The sequence below is a fragment of the Lucilia cuprina genome, chromosome X, assembly GCF_022045245.1.
Source record: "Lucilia cuprina isolate Lc7/37 chromosome X, ASM2204524v1, whole genome shotgun sequence".
Lineage (NCBI taxonomy): Eukaryota > Metazoa > Arthropoda > Insecta > Diptera > Calliphoridae > Lucilia > Lucilia cuprina.
The window spans coordinates 553,075-573,741 of record NC_060949.1 but is presented as its reverse complement, the minus strand read 5'-3'; the positions used below and the strand labels follow the sequence as shown (position 1 = coordinate 573,741).

Here is a 20,667-nt window from a genome sequence, read left to right as displayed (position 1 = left end):
AGTACAGTAACACTGTATGACATAAATACAGAAATGTGGTTTGTGAATTTGAAAAAAATTGAATTGAAAAAAATTTAATTTGTTTGAATTATCTTGATTTGTGGTGAAACTAAACAAAAACTGAATTATGTAATACTTAAAATCTTTTTTAATAATCTTGATGTTAAATGTTTTCCCATAATTAAACAATTTCTGATCACCCATATTAAAAAATAAAAACAAGTAAGAAAGTATAGTCGGGCGTGGCCGTCCATATGATACCCTACACCAGTAATAAATATTAAATGTGATTTATTTTTCATAATAAAGCATTTATCTTCAATTGTTCCGATACATTTAAGCAATTTATAGATGAAAAACTAATTTTCTGAAAGATGCTTTATATGGGGGCTAGGGGCCCTTTTCGGGGGTTCTGTTCTGTGGGGCTAGGTGAAATAATGGACCGATTTTAACCAAATAAAACGTGGTGGTGTGTCAAATTTCATCCAATTATTTTGAAAATTGCGACCTGTACCCCATTAAAGTGGTGTAGGGTATATATTCCCAATTAATATCAAACATTTTACTATGCGTATTAAAAAAGAACAAAGACACACCAATACACACATGCTTTTTAGGGACCAAATGTGACTTTTCTTTTGATTAAGAGAACGAAAAACGTAACAAGTAGATATTTAAAAAAGGGTTAACCGGTTCTTGATTATTAATAAAAAAGTTATTTTAAAAAATTGCAAAAATGAATAAATGAGAACCTATAAAATGGGACATTTTCTAAAAACATAAAATTCTTTTTTTCTGACGTCCTGACTTTTTAAACACAGTATGATAAGAATATAGAACTCATATTTGATTTTTTTTAAAGATCGTTAAATTATTTTTTTTTAATTTCTTTTATTTTCGATTACAAATTTTCTTTTAATAAACATTTCTTTTAATTTTATTTTAATAGAAAATTGTCGATAAAAAGTTTTTTGTTGTAGAATTGGAACTACCTGTTGCATTGTGACTTCGTAAACATTAACTTTTAATAAATTGATTGAATACTATAAGACAAATAATATTTAGAAGGAATTTTTAATATACTCCTTGCACATTTGTATTACTGGATCATTTATTGTTTTCTTTACTTGACGAGCAAATATGAAATCCAAATGACCCCAATGAGAATCTGGCACTTCATAGAACAATTTTATATTAGGCAAGCGATAACGAAGACGTTGAATATCTTTATAATGGGCCGATGTATCAGCAAGACCATAGTAAATATACATATTTGAAGTGATAAGCTCAATTGGGTAGGATGGTGGTTCTGTCTGTCCATATTTTTGCTTGTTTTTCCTTTCGCCATAGTCAAATTGTCTAAACTCATTACTCACATATTCTTGTATATAATGTATAGCCTGATTTGTTGAAATTCCAGCCGGATGGGTTTCCGCAAGCAGTGGAAGTAATGTCTTGTACAAAAAATATATATATTGTAAACATATCGTTATTTGTCTGATGTAAACTTACCATATTTAAATTTTTATTTTCTGGTCCAGCCATAAAAGAAATAGTGTTGAACAATACTTTGGAAATGCTGAGTTACCTCCACATGCAGTATCTAACAATCGCTGTACAAATGGATTATAGGGTATAAATTGTTGATTACCCAAAATATTAGATCCCTTTCCAGGAGTACCAACATAAGGGGCTAGACCCACTACAAGATTATCTGTAACGTTACCCATAAATATTGGTGGAGCTAACATATGAGCAGTTTTTATCTTTTTATTATATTCGGGACGCGTTGAAGCCATTACAAAGAACACTGTTGTTCCTTGAGAATGTCCAACGTAATGGACTTTGGTTTCTCCAGTTTTGTTTAATATGTAATCAATCATTTCTGAATGTCAATGTTGCCGATTTCGTGCCAACTAAATGACCAAAAATTTGGGTGGTTTAACGATAGTCTCGTAATTGTTTCGTGAATATATATTGCCCCGGGCATTCCCTAGCCAGACGTCGAAACCGTTATCAGCAAAGTTAAATGCAATAGAATCATTTGGTCCATTCAATATGAAAGAATCTGAGCATGAAAATAGGCCGTGTTGTAAAAATACCACTGGATTTCCTCTACCTTTATTGTTTAATTTTGGAGAATATGGTATCCTAAACATATTCAAAACATATCCATCAGAAGTTTCAATAAAATGTGATTCAGCAGGATAACCATGTTCCCGTATACGATCAGCCTGTAATTAAAAACACTTATAACATAATCTTATAGACGAAAAGTACAACTTACTGAACTCTTAATTGGTTTAAAGGGAATATCAATAAATGTATCAAACTCTGTAAATTCTTCTGCAGAAGAAGCAGCAAATATAAACAAAAAAAGCAAAAATTGCTTTATTAAGACCATATTCACTTTTTAGCTGCAAATAACTGTTAACAATTAATTTTACCTCCACGTCAAGTACTATATATACTATAAAGTTAAATCGCCAATCGAAGCGGATGAACTTGATTATCTTATCAAAAAACAAAAAAAGAAATGAAATTATTTTATAACCTTTTCAGATTAGTTACTCTACATGCTCAAAGTTGAGCATGTAGGTTATAAAACAGTTTAATTCCTTTTTTTTTTTTGATAAGATAATCAAGTTCATCCGCTTCGATTGGATTTGTGTGATTGACGATTTTTGTTTACATTTAATAGGGATTTTGAGAATTGACATATCATAGTCGAATAGAGCATTAACAAATAAGAGTGTTATATTCGATTATACCGAATCTTATATACCCATCATCAAACCGTATGCATTAAATGGAATGCTTTCCTAAAACATTATTATGAGATTCTGACTTGTAAGTGCCGGTTCACACAGGGAAACTTTTTTTGGAAACTTTTGATTTTGTATGTGAAAGAAAGAGATGGTTAATATGGCTTTCTCTTTCACTCACACACAAAAATAAAAAGAAAGAAGAAACTTGCTTCTGTGTAACGAATTTCATGGCGTAGGGTCAATTATGAACCGATAAAGAGATTTGTGCTCATAAGAATCTTATAGTATATATAGTATAGTATATAGTAATTCCACAAAATATAAGCAAACATAGTTAAATACCTATTCTTCATAACAAATAAAAAATAAATATAAATTTGAAATATTTTAAAAATTAAAAAATCTTATCATTTACACAACCTGCAGTTATCGTTTAACTGGCAGTTATTCTTCCAGTTAAGACAATTTTTGTATAAGAACTGTCAATACATGATAAAGTTAAAAAATAATTTATTAAAAATGTAGTTTAGGAAGTATGTAATACCTGGTTCACACTGGGAAACTTTTGCTTTTGTGTGTGAGAGAAAAAGAAATATAAACCATCTCTTTCTCTTACACACAAAATCAAAATTTTCTCAACAAAATTTTCTCAGTGTGAACCAGGTCTAAGGGGAGGAAATTTTGCATTATAACCACTTCCTACTTAGACCTGGTCCACACTAGGAAACTTTTGTTGAGAAACTTTTTTAATTTTCTTTTGAAGTTTCCTTAGACCTGGTTCACACTGGGAAACTTTTGATTTTTGTGAAAAGAGAAATTTTTTCTCTCACACACAAAATCAAAAGTTTCTCAACAAATTATTTAAAAATGTTAATTTAGAAACAGTTCATAACTTTAATAGTCAGTTAATTAGATTAAAAAGAAGATGTATATACATCAAATCCGAAAAAATACACCTAGGCCTCTATCGGGTCTGTTGTGCGCTCCTTAACCAGTATCTCAGATGGGAAACGAACCCACCACCTCCGGTATACCAGACTAGAACCATAACCACTAATCTACCAGAGGCCATATTCAATATGAGTTATTACAAAAAGAGATTTTAAAGCTGTATCCATATAGTAGGGTCGTCAATTATTCGTGTTTAAAATTATTCGAATAAAAGCTTACAATATATTTTTTTATTCGAGTAATCGACTAAATTTAAAAAGTATTCGATTATTCAAACGAATAAAAGTAAAAATATAATAAAATATAAATAAAACTTGCCAAACTCCTCCAAAATCCTAAGATACGGATAAAAAAAAAACGCGTTTGCGCACATTAATGTAAACTAATAAAGTTAACTAGTTCAATCTAAACCTATTTTAAACTTCTCATTAGATTTCAAGTGTAGACCTTTATAATGATATATGTATACGATGTTTAACTTAAGTATAGAAATATGTGTGCATTTCATCAGCTGCAACATGTTTTATACCCACCATCAAAAAAAATAAGGAGTGTGTTTTATTTGTCATTCCGTTTCTAGCACATCGAAATATAGGGTCCCTTATTAGATTCTAAAACGATCTAGCCGTCTATCCACTTGCCTGTTGAAAACAAGATAGGACGAGCTAGAGAGTTAAAATTTTATACAAACATTTTTTGTTTGGCAGAAACTACTTTAACGCAGATAACTGGCTTATAAATGCGCGGATGGCCATGAAATTCGAAATGTACAAATTTTTAATGAACTAAAATGTTTTTGTAAAATATTATGAGGATCGGTCAATAGTCGATCCTACCTCCCATATAAATATCACATCAGAAAATGACATTAACTCGCTTAAAAATACCAGTATAGCAACTAAATTCTACATAAACAGGTTTTTTAGGAACTATTTGTTTCACTTATTGCAAACATTTAAAAAATCCATAGAATGACTTCAAAAACAGAAAGCATTCTACTTTTAAAATTGCTAAATAAAATTTTTATAAAACGAGTATTCGTGTATTTCTTTGTTGAATATTATAATATATTATGGGTAAAAAGAACATTAAATTTTATTAAAAAAACACGAATGTTTACAATTCACTTATAAACACTAATATCTCTATGAAATTCAATACAAAAATAAAAAATGTATGAAAAAAAGTATAAATTCCGGAGTATTTTTAATTATTTTTGGCAAAAATATATTTTTTTACAAGAGGGCTCAAAGGGAGTAGGGGAAAATATGTGCTTATTCTTATAAATGTCGGTAGAGGAATTCACGACTTCAAAGTTATTTATGTAGAATTTAAAAGTATTATTAATGTTTATATGTGAGTTTTGACCTTCAAGTTATTTTCTGAAGGGAGTTTGTGTGAACATTTAACTGAATTATGAGCCCAATGGCTCCTTTCGGGGGGTACGGTTACATGGGTGCTAAGCGAAATAATGGACCGATTTTATCCATTTTCAATAGGCTTTGGGCCAGAAAACAAAACAATGTTACAGTTTCAAATTTAATGATTGACCAACATGAATATTGAATTATAGTTACACAACTAAAGTAGTGTAGGATATAAAAATGTTCAGTAAGTAAATTTTATGTTCTTTTGGAAGTTATTAAGAAGTGAAATCGTAGTAGAATACAACTAATTTGACACAAAAAATATTAACATAAATAAATAAATTACACGTATTTATCAATTATCACTAAAAACGTTTAAGTTGAATTGTACTTTGCTTTATTGTTAAATAAAATTGTGAACATTTAAGTCGAATTTGAAAGGTATTTTTTTTGAGTCCTCCTTTTATTTTTGCTGGGAATAATATTATAGCCTAATTCACAATACATATAGTGTAAATGGTCTTGTATCATTGCATTTGCAAATGGTTTCCCTAAATTACGAAAAGTGCCGATTTGCACCTTTCAGTTACATTACAGCATTTCTAACTAACTAGTTACCTGTTTTAAATGAAGTGGTCGATATTTTGCCTAAATGTAAACTACATTTCACTATTGTAATCAATAGTTCATATTTGATACTTTTGAAGTGGTGTTATTCTTTAGGAAGTACTTCTTTTTATTTCAGTATTATAAATTATAATTTATAATTAATAGAAATGTATATTTCTACAAATAGTTACTAATATATTATAAATAAAAGAGTGCTATATTCGACTGTGCCGAATCTTATATACCCTTCACCATAGTGTATTTTAAACATCTTAGTTTTATAAATTTTAAATTTTTTCCCGACTACATTATTATTACACCAAAAGCTAAACAAAATAAAAAAAAACAACGCTAAACGAAATAAAAAAACAAAATACACAAGGCTTCTAAACCAACAGACATCTAAACATACATAACCAAAAACATATGAACGTTGTTCATATGTTTTTCGTAATAAAACGAACCCAAAAGAATTGCTTGCATGTTCACCAGTATGTTTAACAGTAAATATCTTCCGAGTAATACAAAGTTATTACTATATAAAGTGGCAATCAGGTCCGCCTTGGTATACGCATTTCCGATCTGGTTTACTATTTCACCAATAGTGGCAAAAGAATTGGAGGTATTCGAGACAAGGATCCTGAGAAAATGTATAAACAAGAATTTTGCAAGCCAAGCGAAGCGTTATTCCAACTCTTATATCTATGAGAAATCAGAGGTTGTGCCTTTTTGTAATTATGCAATGTCCCTACAAAGGAAATTTGTGGATAACCTGGCCACACATGAAAACAATCTAATGAATGAAATTTTCGAGATGGAACGAAACGTGGATTGGTCTGGTGTAACATACCTCTCCCCAATTGGTATTCTAGGTGCTCCGGGCACGAATGGATTGGATGCGCGTGTCATCCCTGAATTCTACGCGAGGACTTCCCCCGGCTCGCACAGAGGCTAGGGAATTGTTATTAATTGACGCATCACTGTGATAATTTTTCGTTGTTAATGTTTATTATTTAATACAATTTTGTATTTTTAATTTTGTTTCTAGTCTATGAAACTGTGATTTTAACTGTTAATTATGATTTGATACTCAGTATTAGGTCTACCGACTTGTGATTTTTTATATTTGTTCACCTTTTAAATTGGACAGTTCGTTTTACTCAGTGTTAATCTCAGTTAAGATACCGTAATTTATCTGTTTTTTTATTTAGTTTTAAGTGTTGCCTATTTGTAGTTTTTTATATACAGAATATAACTCTGTACGTTAATGGTTATGCCGGGAGCAAGCATATGTTTAATATTAAATGTAAAAATACTTTTTAGTATTGTATCTTCTCTGTCTAGCAAGTTGCTTTTTCATTATTAACTTTTATTAGAGCAAGATGTAAATAGTTCTAAGAATAATATTATTCTATCGTTTAGTAAAAAAAATCATTGTAATTGAAAGAAGAAAAGACTCAATAAACATTTTTACTTACTTACTAAAACGAACCTACATCCAAATATACGAATAGAATTCACAAAAACAAAATACATAACTCAATGACGCCAACAGCATTGAAACATACAAAGCAAAATCACAGCTGGATAAAACCAAAAGATGTACACACACGTGTACATCTTTTTCCAATATACAGTGTTGTTGTTGCTTTTTTAACAAAGCATGAAAAAACATGTAAGAATGCTATATTCGGCTGTGCCGAATCTTATATACCCTTCACCATAGTGTATTTTAAACATCTTTTATAAATTTTAAATTTTTTTCCCGACTACATTATTATTACATCAAAAGCTAAACAAAAAGAACAACAACAACAACGCTAAACGAAATATTCATTAAAAAATATATTTGCAAAACAAAAGGGAAAATTATTTTATTTTAACAAAAAATGCAAATCATATTTTTTGCTGTGTATTTTTTGTATGTTTGGATTCCAAAAATACAAAAAAATACACAGCTGAATAAAACCAAATACATCTACACACACTTGTGTACATCTATTTCTATATACAGCGTTTTTGTTGCTTTTTTAACAATTTTTCGATGAAATTTTCAGAGGTTGTCTCGGATTTTTGCTCATATCTCCGTTATTTACCGACCGATTTTGCTGATTTTAAATAGCGATCTTCTCGAAAGCATGTCTAATAGAATTATTGAAGATTCGGATCTCGCCGATATCTGGGGTCCTCTAAAAACTGATTTCAACAGACAGACAGACGGTCAGACAGACAGACGGACATGGCTTAATCGATTCCGCTTTCTATAAGGATCAAGAATATATATACTTTATAGGGTCGGAAAATTATATTATAGAAATTACAAACGGAATGACAAACTTATATATACCCTTCTCAAGAAGGTGAGGGGTATAAAAACAAGTAGGAAAGTATAGTCGGGCATTTGACCCTAGCCCCATACAAACCCTCTTTCAAAAAATGTCTTAAACGTATAAAATTGACTTGTAACCATTTTTTTATCAATGAAACTCAACAAAACTAACTGTCATTTAAACTATATCCTTTTCCCAAATTTACAGAGGATCGGCTCATGTTTGACCTATACTTCTATATAAATCCTCTTTTAGAAAATTTTACTTTTTATCAATAAATTGCTTAGATACTTTAGAATTAAGGTAAAATTCAACATAAAAGTTTATTTATGAAAAACAAAAATTTTAAAAATAGGGTCATGACCGACTATACTTTCCAACTTTTTATGGCATAAATCGAAATCGGGAGGTACGGTTGTGTGGGACTAGGCGAAATATTAGACCAATTTTAACCATTTTCTATAGGATTCGCCCCTGTGCAAAAAAATGGTTGGTCCAAATTTCATCAAATTATCTGGAAAATTGCGGCCTGTACCTTCCGCAAATGGTTTACATGGACAGCCAGCCAGACATCAACTCAAAAAATGATTCTGACTCGATCGGATTACTTTAAGGTGGGTATTGGACCAATATTCTTGTGTGTTACAAACATCAGCACAAACGTATAATACTCTCCCCATTATAGTTGTATAATGTATAAATATTAAATCGTTTAGGGGATTCACACGGTCGTCATATATTATAAAATAACATGTATGAATGTATAGTTAGTATGTTAAAAATGAGGATTATTTAAAAAAACATTTGATTAGTTTTTTAATTTAATTCCGGAATATTTTTACTTATTTTTGACATAATAGAAATTTTTTACAAGAGGGCTCAAAGGGGAGTAGGGGAAAATATGTTATGTTGGTAGAGGAATCCACGTCTACTTCAAAGTTACTTATGTATAACTTAAAAGTTTTATTATTGTTTATAGATGAATTTTGACCTTCTGAACGTCATTTTCTGAGGGAAGTTTGTATGGGGGCTAGGGTAAAATGAGGCCCGATCATTACAAAAACCGGTAGTTTCATTAAAAGTTCTATAAAACTAAGTTTTGCAGACTTTTGTTGACATAAAATGACATTTAACTTAATTATGAGCCCAAAGGCCCTATTCGGTGTACGGTTGTATGGGGGCTAGGCGAAATAATTTTTATTAATTTTCAATACTCTTCGTCCTTGGGCCAAAATGCGTGCCAAATTTCATCCAATTATCTTGAAAATTGCGACCTGTATCTTGAGCACAAAGTTTACATGGATAGCCAGCCAGACGGACATAGCTTAATCGACTCAGAAAACGATTCTAAGCCGATTGGTATAGTATAAATATATAATTTACATATATATTTAGCAAAAATCGAGAAAGCAAGTCAAAAACTGATATAAATGTCGGTTTGTGAATAAAAGATGTATTAGACATTGTAATGATTGAAAATATAATCCATTTTTATAAAGAAATCAAAATATTTTATTTTTTCATTTGGATAAACGAAATTGTTTAAAAACATAAGCAGCTGTTAATGACTATGCCAGAAATATTTTCTGTCGCCTGTTATTTTTAATACGTTCGGTGGCTGTCAGTAAAAAAACGCAAACAATGACAAAACTATTAACATCCCAGCAGTTCGACAAAGAGTCAATGCATACGAAAAAGGCAGTAATTCCCACTAATAGTTAACCACCTGGATGATCGTAATTCGTATGTTTTGGGTCATTCGTCACGAATGTACCCTTTGTAATCGAGAATGAAGACAGTCGTCACTTTAGTGTCCCCTTTGTAAGCGGGAGCGGAGACAGTCGTCTCTTTACTGTCCTCAAGTAACCTAGAGATTATACTCTTAAAAGTTGTTTTTTTTGTTGTACTTCCAAAAGTAGTTATTTTACCCATCTTTTGGAAAAATGATTATTACTTTCTACTTATATGCCACCATCTGGTGGACTCAAATTTATATCTTTTGGGTCAATCGTCACATTATTGTCCAATAGTATTCTGGAGGGTAGACACTTGAAATTTTTAAATTTTAGTTCCATTAATATCTTACCACCTGGCTGACCCCAATTCGTATGTTTTTGTCTTTCGTCACAAATAAACTCTTTGTAATCGATAATGAAGACAGTCGTCACTTTAGTGTCCCGATCTCATTAATATATATATTGTGCACATCTGCGAACAAATACCTTTTAAATGATATACCTTTGGCAAATATCGGATGTATACTTTAAGAGTAAAAAAGGTCACAAAAAATCTTGCCTATTAATTATAAAGATATTTCTAGTTTCTATATTAGAAAAAATTCAAGGAGTACCTTTTAAAAACAAAAAACTACCAAAAAGTTCACTTTTTCCGGTTCTCACCTAATTTCGACTCTACATACTTTCATGTTTCCGGGTTCAATATTATAGAAAATTCAAAAAAGACCTTTTGAAGAACGAAAAAGTACCAAAAAATCTCCTTTGATGTGTTTTTGTCTAATCCGGGTTCTACGTACTTAATTTAATGTTTGTTAGTTCAATATTATAGAAAACTCAATAAGTACACTGAAAATAATCCATGCTCAACTTTACGAAAAAAAATTCGTAACTTCTATTTTCGTAGTATTTACAAAAATTTCGTGTATAATACGAAATATTATTTAATAAAACCATTTTCTCTTTTTACGAAAATACGAAAACCTTTCGTAATATATTTTTCTTAAATTTTAGCGAAATTAAACACAATGATATTAATTATATTATGATTAAATAAAACTACAATATTTTTATAAAATTTAAGAAAAAGTATAATAAGTATAAATGTGGAAAATAATTTTGAACTAAAATTAGAAAATTTATTTTAAAATGAACAAAAATGTTTGAATAAATTAATATTTCGTAAATTTTACCTTATTTGTTCAAAATTCCCTTTTTTCAATTTATGTAAATTAATTTTTTCAAGAATATATTGCATTATACTAAAATATTTCGTACAATTTCGTATATATGACGAAAGAATTTCGTGGTGCGAAACAACGAACGATTCGTACAATGTACGACATTTTTCGTATATATTAGGCATGGATTTTTTTTCAGTGTACCTTTTCCCTTTTATGGGTTCTCATCTAATTCCGAATCTACATACTTAATTTCATGTTCCTAGGTTCAATATTATAGAATATTCAAAAAGTACCCTTTGAAAAACGAAAAAGTACTAAAAAGTTCCCTTTTATGGGTTCTCACCTAATTCAGACTCTACATTAGGGTTGTCGGCCTGGCTGGATTGTCCATATTTTTCGATGCTTGTCCAGTTTCAAGCTAAAATTTAATTTTTCCAGCTAAATAGAAATTTTTAAATACACTGCAATACCTTAGCAATAATTTTTATGCTATCTTTGTCAAATAATGTTAGCCAACACTAATTGTACATTTGTAATACAAAGTTATGATTTAACTTTTCTATCATCAAACTAGACTGAATTGTTGTTATACTCTTCAACTTCGGCAGAAGGGTATATATAAGTTTGTCATTCCGTTTGTAATTTCTATAATATAATTTTCCGACCCTATAAAGTATATATATATTCTGAATCCTTATATATAGCGGAGTCGATTAAGCCATGTCCGTCTGTCTGTTGAAATCAGTTTTTAAAGGACCCCAGATATCGGCGAGATCCGAATCTTTAATAATTTCGTTAGACATGCTTTCGAAAAGATCGCTATTTAAAATCAGCGAAATCGGTCGGTAAATAACGGAGATATGAACAAAAATCTAAAACAACCTCTTAAAATTTCATCAAAAAATGTCATATTTGTTTCATGCTTTGTTAAATAAGCAACAACAACACTATATATTGGAAAAAGATGTACACACGTCTGTAGATCTATTTGGTTTTATTCAGCTGTGTATTTTGTTTTGTATGTTTGGATGCTGTTGGCTTCATTGAGTTGGGTATTTTGTTTTCTTTTCGTTCTGTTCGTATATCTTTTCGGTATGTATGTTTATGTATGTTGTTTTTTTTTATACCCTCCACCACCATCAGTGGTGATAGAGAGTATATATAACTTCGTCATTCCGTGTGTAACACCAAGAAATATTCATCTGAGACCCAACAAAGTATATATATTCTGGGTCCTTATCAAATTCTGAGTCGATTTAGCTATGTACGTCTGTCTGTGTAAAACACGCTCACGATAAAACGAAGCAATATAATGTAACTAAATTCACCCAAAATGTTTTTAAGTTGTTTGGTATTGAAAATGAGCAGAATCGGTTCACATCTTAAAAAGTTATGAATTATCATGCCTTTAGTTAAAAATACAAAGAAAAATAAATTTTAATTTTGCAAAATTTTTAAAATTATCATAAAAAGTTTGCATTTGCATTTTTTAATACGCATACATCTTGGAGGTTTTAATTATAATGATGTAGAATTTACGCAGTACTTGTAAATAGCTATGAATATCACATTAAAAAATGTCACATTTTCACAAAAATTACGCCTATTCTTGGCAGGTTTGTAAATGCGCTTAGCTATAGACAGTGTGTTTTCTTTACACTTATATGCGCTTAACCTTAGCAATACGTTGTTGTTGTTCTTAACTTAAACTCTCTTAAACACTTTGTTATTTCTTCTTTAAGATATTGAGCAGTGTGTCTTCTTTTTAATTGAATCATTCCAATTGTGTTTATAATGATTCGGGAGTCCTTTATATATTGCACATTAATTCCCAACATACTTTTCTCCATACGCGTGGCAACATCAATTTTCAAACAAATCATTTTTTTAAAAATATATTTTGAAATGTTTTCTTTGATTTTGTTAGCAACAATGTTCATTTTAATCACAATATTTTTAGAATTAATATTGGTGTTATAAAAATTTTCGAAAGGGAGTAGAATCTTTTTAAAATATTCTTCATCGTCGAATATTCTAAAGGGAATATTTTTCACAGTCACAAGTCCAACACAACACAATAAGAACTCGTTTTTAGTCATTGATATTGATGTATTATTTTTTTTCCTTTGGACACTGTTATTTGATGATGTTTGCTGTATATCACTTTCACTGTCACTTATTTTTATTTTATGAATAGTTTCATAGTGTCGTTTTATATTTGAAGTTACGGCTCCTTTTAATTTTTTTTTCGCAAATTAAACATTTTGAAATTTTATTTTCGTCGTTAACTGATACATACTTTCCACAATCAAATGATTTTTTCCGACCCATTTCACTCACAATCAATAATCTAATAAATCAACAATTGAATGAAAGGGCTACATTTTTTAAGATCACTTGCATGCCCATCAATATACATATGGAAGAACATACACATTTACATAAAAAGGTAAAAAAATTTCCTTTTTAACACTTTCCCAGAATTCATTTTTTTGTGACCGTCATAAAATCTACGGCCACATAACCACACATAATTATTTCCTAGTAATTGTTTTTTATTGCCATCATAAAACCTTTTTCTTGCAAACACACATTTGCTGATTTTCGGCTCGAATTGAAAAACAACAAGAGTGTTACATTCGGCTATGCCGAATCTTTTATACCCACCATCAAATCACTGTCATATAAATGAACTCTGATATTTTATTATTATATATCGATATTAATGAGAACATCAGGGTAACATTTGAAAGGGGTCAATTAATGGGGGTTTTACTATTGACAGTGCTAATTTTTATAGGGAGTAGGGTTATTTATACATATATATATATATATATATATATATATATATATATATATATATATATATATATTATATATATATATATATATATAAATATATATAATATATATTATATATATATATATATATAATATATATATATATATATAATATATATATATATATATATATATATATATATATAATATATATATATATATATTATATATTATATATATATATATATATATATATATATATATATATATAATATATATATATATATATATATATGGACCAATTCTCATAAAAGTCTGTAGGAAGATTTCAGTTCCTTATTTGTTTAAAATTTCATCGATCTACTTGTATTTTAAAGCCATTAAGGAGCATTAAATTCATAAAATATGGTAGAGAGATTTTAAATCAAAATTGTTTTGTTGTCGAGTTGCCTTGCGGTATTCATATTTTTCGCGTCATTTTCTGGGGCGGAATTTATATGGGGTGGTGTTATTATGGACTGATCCTCATAAAATTTGATAAAGAGATTTCGGTTGCTACAGAAGGGATAGAGATATTAGCTTACACGAAAGTAGTTTATGTCGAATTTCATAAATCTACTAGTATTTTTAAGCCAGTACTGAGCTTTAAAGTATTTTTCTGATAGGGACCTCATGTTGGGGGTAGGGTTATTTAAGGCCTGTTCCACATAAAATTTGGTAAAGAGATTTTGTCTTGTGAAAAACATACTTCTGTGAAATTTCATCGCTATACTCATATTTTTTAAGGCAGTAATGAGCGTTAAAGTATTTTTATGGAGGGGACCTTATATGGGCGCTAGGGTCAATTATAGACCGATCCACATAAAATTTGATATAAAGGTTTTGGTTCCTAAGATACATACTTATGTCAAATTTCTTCGCTATATTCGTATTTTTACGCCCATAATTAACGTTAAAGTCGTTTTCTGAACCTCTAAAAACTGATTTCAACAGACAGACAGACGGACATGGCTTAATCGACTCCGCTATCTATAAGGATCCAGAATATATATACTTTATAGGGTCGCAAAATTATATTTTAGAAATTACAAACGAAATGACAAACTTATATATACCCTTCTTACGAAGGTGAAGGGTATAACAAGTACGAGTGTTGTATATCTTTTATACCCGCCATCTTATAAAAGATATATAACACTGCCATATAAATGAACTTTGATTCTTTGAATATTTTTTTATTATATATCGATGTTAATGAGAACATCAGGGTAACATTTGAAAGAGGTCCATTGGTGGGGTTTTACTATTGATATTGCTAATTTATATAGGGAGTAGGGTTATTTATACATACATATTGGACCAATTCTCATAAAAGCCTATAGGAAGATTTCAGTTCCTTATTTATTTAAAATTTCATAGATCTACTTGTATTTTAAAGCCATTAAGGAGTATTAAAGTCATAAAATATGATAGAGAAATTTTAAATCAAAATTGTTTTATGACGAATTGCATTGCGGTATTCGTATTTTTCGGGTCATTTTCTTTAATTCATTTGGGATGGTGTTATTATGGATTGATCTTCATAAAAATTGGTAGAGAGATTTCGGTTCCTATAGAAGAGATAGAGATATTAGCTTACACAAAACTAGTTTATGCCGAATTTCATAAATCTACTAGTATTTTTAACCAGTAATGAGCGTTAAAGTAATTTTATGGAGGGGACCTTATATGGGGGGTAGGGTCAATTATAGACCGATAAAATTTGGTGGAGAGATATTGGCTCATATGAAACTTATGTGTGTCGAATTTCATCACTATATTCCCAATTTTAAGCCAGTAATCAGCTTTTTAGTCATTTTCTAAAGGGGACCTTATATGGGGGGTAGGGCCAATTATGGTCCTATGTCCGCTATAATGCAGAATTATTTTGTAGACATCCAGAAACTGACCTATGCTTAATTTTGTGGCATTTGCTTCATAAACAACGAATTTGTGAATATTTGAAGCTCTTTATACAATATTCCGGGGGGTACATGTGTATGGGGGCTATGTGAAATCGTTGACCGATTTTGCCCATTTTCAATACCAAACGTTTCTGATCAATAATATATATTTTGGGAAATTTCATCTCAATATCTCCTATTTTGTGGACGCTATCGAACATACCTAGATCGTCTTAGAACACTACGAGGTCCCAGAATATATATACTTTATGGGGTCTTAGAGCAATATTTCGTTGTGTTACAAACGGAATGACAAAATCAATATACCCCCATCTTTTTTGATGGTGGGTATTAAAATACTAAAAAATAAAATAAAAACGCCAAATTTTGGTTAAATTTTTGATCTTACTCATATGTATATATGTTGATAACAATGAATATTTAAAAAATATGGCTTTTAAATTTAAAACTACAAAAATTATTATAAGTTCCCTTTTATGGCTTCTTACTTAAGCCAGGGTCCACGTAATTAATTTCATGTTTCTAGCCAATAACAACACACTCTCGTTGTGCCTTATTTTTATAAACATGCGTACAATAACAAAATTTACAGTATGATTATGTATTTTTTTTTGCAATTTCTGTCTGAGCATGGAACAAATCTCAATTTTTGAATATTTTTAGAGGTTGTCTCGGATTTTTGCTCATATCTGATCTACACCACTTTATTATACCCTTCATCTTAGTGAGAAGGGTATATATAAGTTTGTCATTCCGTTTGGAATTTCTATAATATAATTTTCCGACCCTATAAAGTATATATATTCTGGATCCTTATATATAGCGGAGTCGATTTAGCCATGTCCGTCTGTCTGTTGAAATCAGTTTTTAGAGGACCCCAGATATCGGCGAGATCCGAATCTTCAATTATTCTGTTAGACATGCTTTCGAGAAGATCGCTATTTAAAATCAGCAAAAAACTTAAAAATTAAGAGAATGACGTACATACATGTGAATGGCGAAAAACCAGAGAGTTCTTAAGGCGGCTCTTCGCGCAAATTTTTAAAATCTTCCATTATTTACAATATAGAACACTAGAAAATGTTATAAACTTTTCTTTTAGTGCAAAGAACGCAAAAACAAAAACTGAAGTGGTGTTAGAGAGGCAAGAAAATTTTACGCTCTGCCGATGTCGGGTGTAGATATAATTGGTTTTATTCAGATGTGTATTTTGTCTTGTATGTTTGGATGCTGTTGGCTTCATTGAGTCCTGTATTTTGTTTTCTTTTTGTGAATTCTGTTCGTATATTTGGATGTAGGTTGGTTTTATTGCGTTGTTATGTATGTTTAGATGTCTGTTGGTTTAATTGCCTTGTGTATTTTTTATTTCGTTTAGCGTTGTTATTGTTTATTTTGTTTTGCTTTTGGTGTAATAATAATGCAGTCGTGACTGACCGGGTACGGGTTCGGTAAAAAGTGATGCTCCGAACGCCTAACTTTTTATAAAATATTTATGTATCATAATTTTACATAATCAAAAAGTTTTAAAAATGCTAAAAATTTGTTTACAGAAGTTATCACACATCCTGGCTGTACAATAAATTTCCGATATACATAGGTACTGAACGCATTTTTAACTGTTCGCTTTTTTGGCTGATTTGAAAAACCACTAAGAAAATTTAACCACTAAGAAAATTTAAACCTTTAATTTGAATTATCTAGTTTCGACTATAAATCTTTGATCACATTTGTTTTATTGAAATTTTCTTATTCTCAAACGATCTAGACACGTCGGTCAGTCAGAGAACGATATGACCTAAACTATTGTTGCAGTTTGATAGGTATTAGCAGGCTTAAAAATACTAGCATTTCATGAAATTTTATGAACCAATTTAATATATATATAATATATATATAATATATATATATATATATATATATATATAATATATATATATATATATATAATATATATATATATATATATATATATATATATATATATATTATATATATATATATATATATTATATATATTATATATATAGCTTACTTGGCTCAGAAAGTGATTGTGAGCCGATTGATATACTTTAAGGTGGGTCTAGAGCCAATATTTTTGGGTGTTACCACTATAGTGGTGTAGGGTATAAATATTGAAATTTTTATATGATATACAGTAATTTTATTATACCCTACACCACTATAGTGGGGAGGGTACTATACGTTTGTGCTGATGTTTGTAACATACAAAAATATTGGTCCCATACCCACCTTTAAGTATACCGATCGATTCAGAATCATTTTTTGGGTCGATTAAGACATGTTCGTCCGACTGTCCGGCTGGCTGGCTGTCCATGTAAACCTTGTGCGCAATTTTCAAGATAATTTGATGAAATTTGGACCAAGCATGTTTTTTGGCACAGGGACGAAATTGAAAAATGATTGAAATCGGTCAATTATTTCACCTAGCCCCCATACAACCGTACCACCCGATTTGAACTTTTTGTGCCATAATTACGTCAAATATTCTACTATCTCTCTTAAAATTGACTCAAATAAGTTTTATATAAGTATAATTGACTCTGCAGATTTTCGTAAGGATCGGCCCTTATTTGACCCTAGCCCCCATACAAACCCCCCTTCAAAATATGTCTTAAACGTCTAAAACTTGTAACCATTTGTAAAAAATGTATTAAGTAAAAATACAAATTTTACCAGTGAATGTTACAAGACCGCGAGTGGTTGTAAAGCACTCTTACGAATCTTGAATAACACTAAATTTATTTTTAAAACTAAAAACTTAAGAACTATTAAACAAAATCTTAAAACTAACTTAGAACTAAGATAAGACCTCATGCAATCTTTTTATGCATTCAATCTTATCAATATCATATACCCATTTAAGGGTGGGTTTTCAAGTGCGCTAGTGATAAGAATATGATCTATTTCTAATTATATCTCATAATGTCTATGCGTTACATAAACAAGAGAATTAATGTGCATCTTAGTGCTAGCATTCTTATCATTACTAAAGGTTGTCATAAAAAACTAAGCGAAAAATATTTATTTGTAACTCAAGTGAACTAATCGAATAGTTTTAATGACCAAACCCATGCACCAAAATAAGATTTTAAACTATGTTCAAATATGTTTGAACATTCTGCCAGGGGAGATACTAAATATATGTATAATTATTTTGTCTAAATATGTAACAGTAATTTACGAATACTTATGTATAATGAACCGGTACAGAATCAAATCATGACTTTCTTTTCCTATACATGTAGCAGAAGTAGCCAGGAACCCACAACCACAGCTTAGCTCTCTTCTGCCGGCTCGCTTTCTTCAATTCTAAATCTCCACTCTTCTTCATTGGCTGTATTATTATCTTTGTTGACGTAAGAGAATGTTTCGTCACCAGTATCGGTAGTAACATCTTCGGCTAATTCGGCACTTCCTTCTTTATCGATAGCCCCAGTTTCATCATAGGTCATTTTATCGTCGCCATTATTACGGTCAGCATCATTGTCATTATCGACATTTTCATTATTGGTATTAATACACATTTTTGCACAGGCTTTAGTAGAAAACGCATCGCATATGTTGGCTTCAGTTGTGTTATCAATAGCATTGGTTTCATCAGCATTATTATTAGCATTTTCAGAGGCATATTTAACTTTAGTGTTGATATTGTTGAGTTGTTTACCTAGTGCATCTTTTTCATCAACAATAGCATCATGATAAGCAGAAGCACCCAAGTATGTGTTGTCCCCATTATAAAATCCTCCATAGTGGGGACTTGTCGGGGAAATTTTAGCAGGAAAATTGGCCAAACCTCTAACTGAATCGGTTTCTTCGGAGTGTTGAATTGTAAAAATAAATCTGTATTTGTAATAAGATTCATTATTCTCGTCTTCTGCTTCTTTACTAATTTTTGCTTTCCTCTGCCTTAGCAATTGGAGTACTTTTTCGTATTTGACATTTGATCTGAACTGAATCATTATGTCCATTTCGAACATACCGCACTGAGAATAGCAATATTCCAATTGCTTCATATAGTTGCTCAACTCTATAATTCTTTCGTCAATATCGCTTACAGAATTAAACAAATTTACAACTCCGCTTATCCCTTCTCTTGATCGTTCCATTTTCTTTTCAATCTCCCAAAATTTGTTCTCATGTGAAAAAGAAGCAAAATTGGGCATTCTTCCAATTTGTGTTCACCACGATAGCAACAAGTGCATAGATTAAATGTTATCTTTTTAAACACTTCTGTGTTTTGTTTATACTCTTCTTTTTGTTGTTTAGAATTAGTATCTTCCTCATGCAGATAATCGTCTTTCACGGCAACCACCGTTTGTTCATCATCATAATTTTCCGTTACCTGCTTCTTTTCATTGCAACAGTCTTCATTATACTCCCTTGGAGCACTTTTTAACTCACGTGGAGTTTTTTCCTGGTTTCTTGAACCCTGTTCTGGCATAGATGCCATTTCCAGCTCTTGTGGAGCATTCATTATCTCTTTTTTATAGAGATTTTTTGCTCTCTTGGAGCATTTTTTGACTCTCGTGGAGTCATCTTTAACTCTCGTGGAGTTTTTACTGGTTCTCGTGGAACCTTCTTTGGAGCCTTGTCCTTCTTTGGAGCATCCACTAGCTCTCTTGAAGCTTCTTGCTCTTTTTGAGCATTTTCAGGCTCTCTTAGAGCTCTTTTTAACTCATCTCTCATCGTTTCTTCAATGGAGATTATCATGGATTCCATGTACTTTCGTAGCCTAGTTTCTAGGTCTTCTTCTATTGTTGTCGACATATTGTATACTTCTTTTTTATATACTTTTTATTTATTTTTTAATATACTTTTCATATATATTAAAGTTATAATTAGCTGTTGCTAATTCAATCTTATCAATATCATATACCCATTTAAGGGTGGGTTTTCAAGTGCGCTAGTGATAAGAATATGATCTATTTCTAATTATATCTCATAATGTCTATGCGTTAC

General features: G+C 30.4%; 1 protein-coding gene and 1 pseudogene across 2 annotated transcripts in view; one reads left to right on the top strand and one right to left on the bottom strand.

The window, feature by feature from the left end:
- Window positions 1-20,667, top strand: part of LOC111684740 (probable serine/threonine-protein kinase DDB_G0282963) — a 60,849-nt gene that overhangs the window by 35,622 nt on the left and 4,560 nt on the right. The gene's annotated exons all lie outside the window — the stretch shown is intronic.
- LOC124418657 lies at window positions 1,062-2,772 on the bottom strand (annotated as a pseudogene).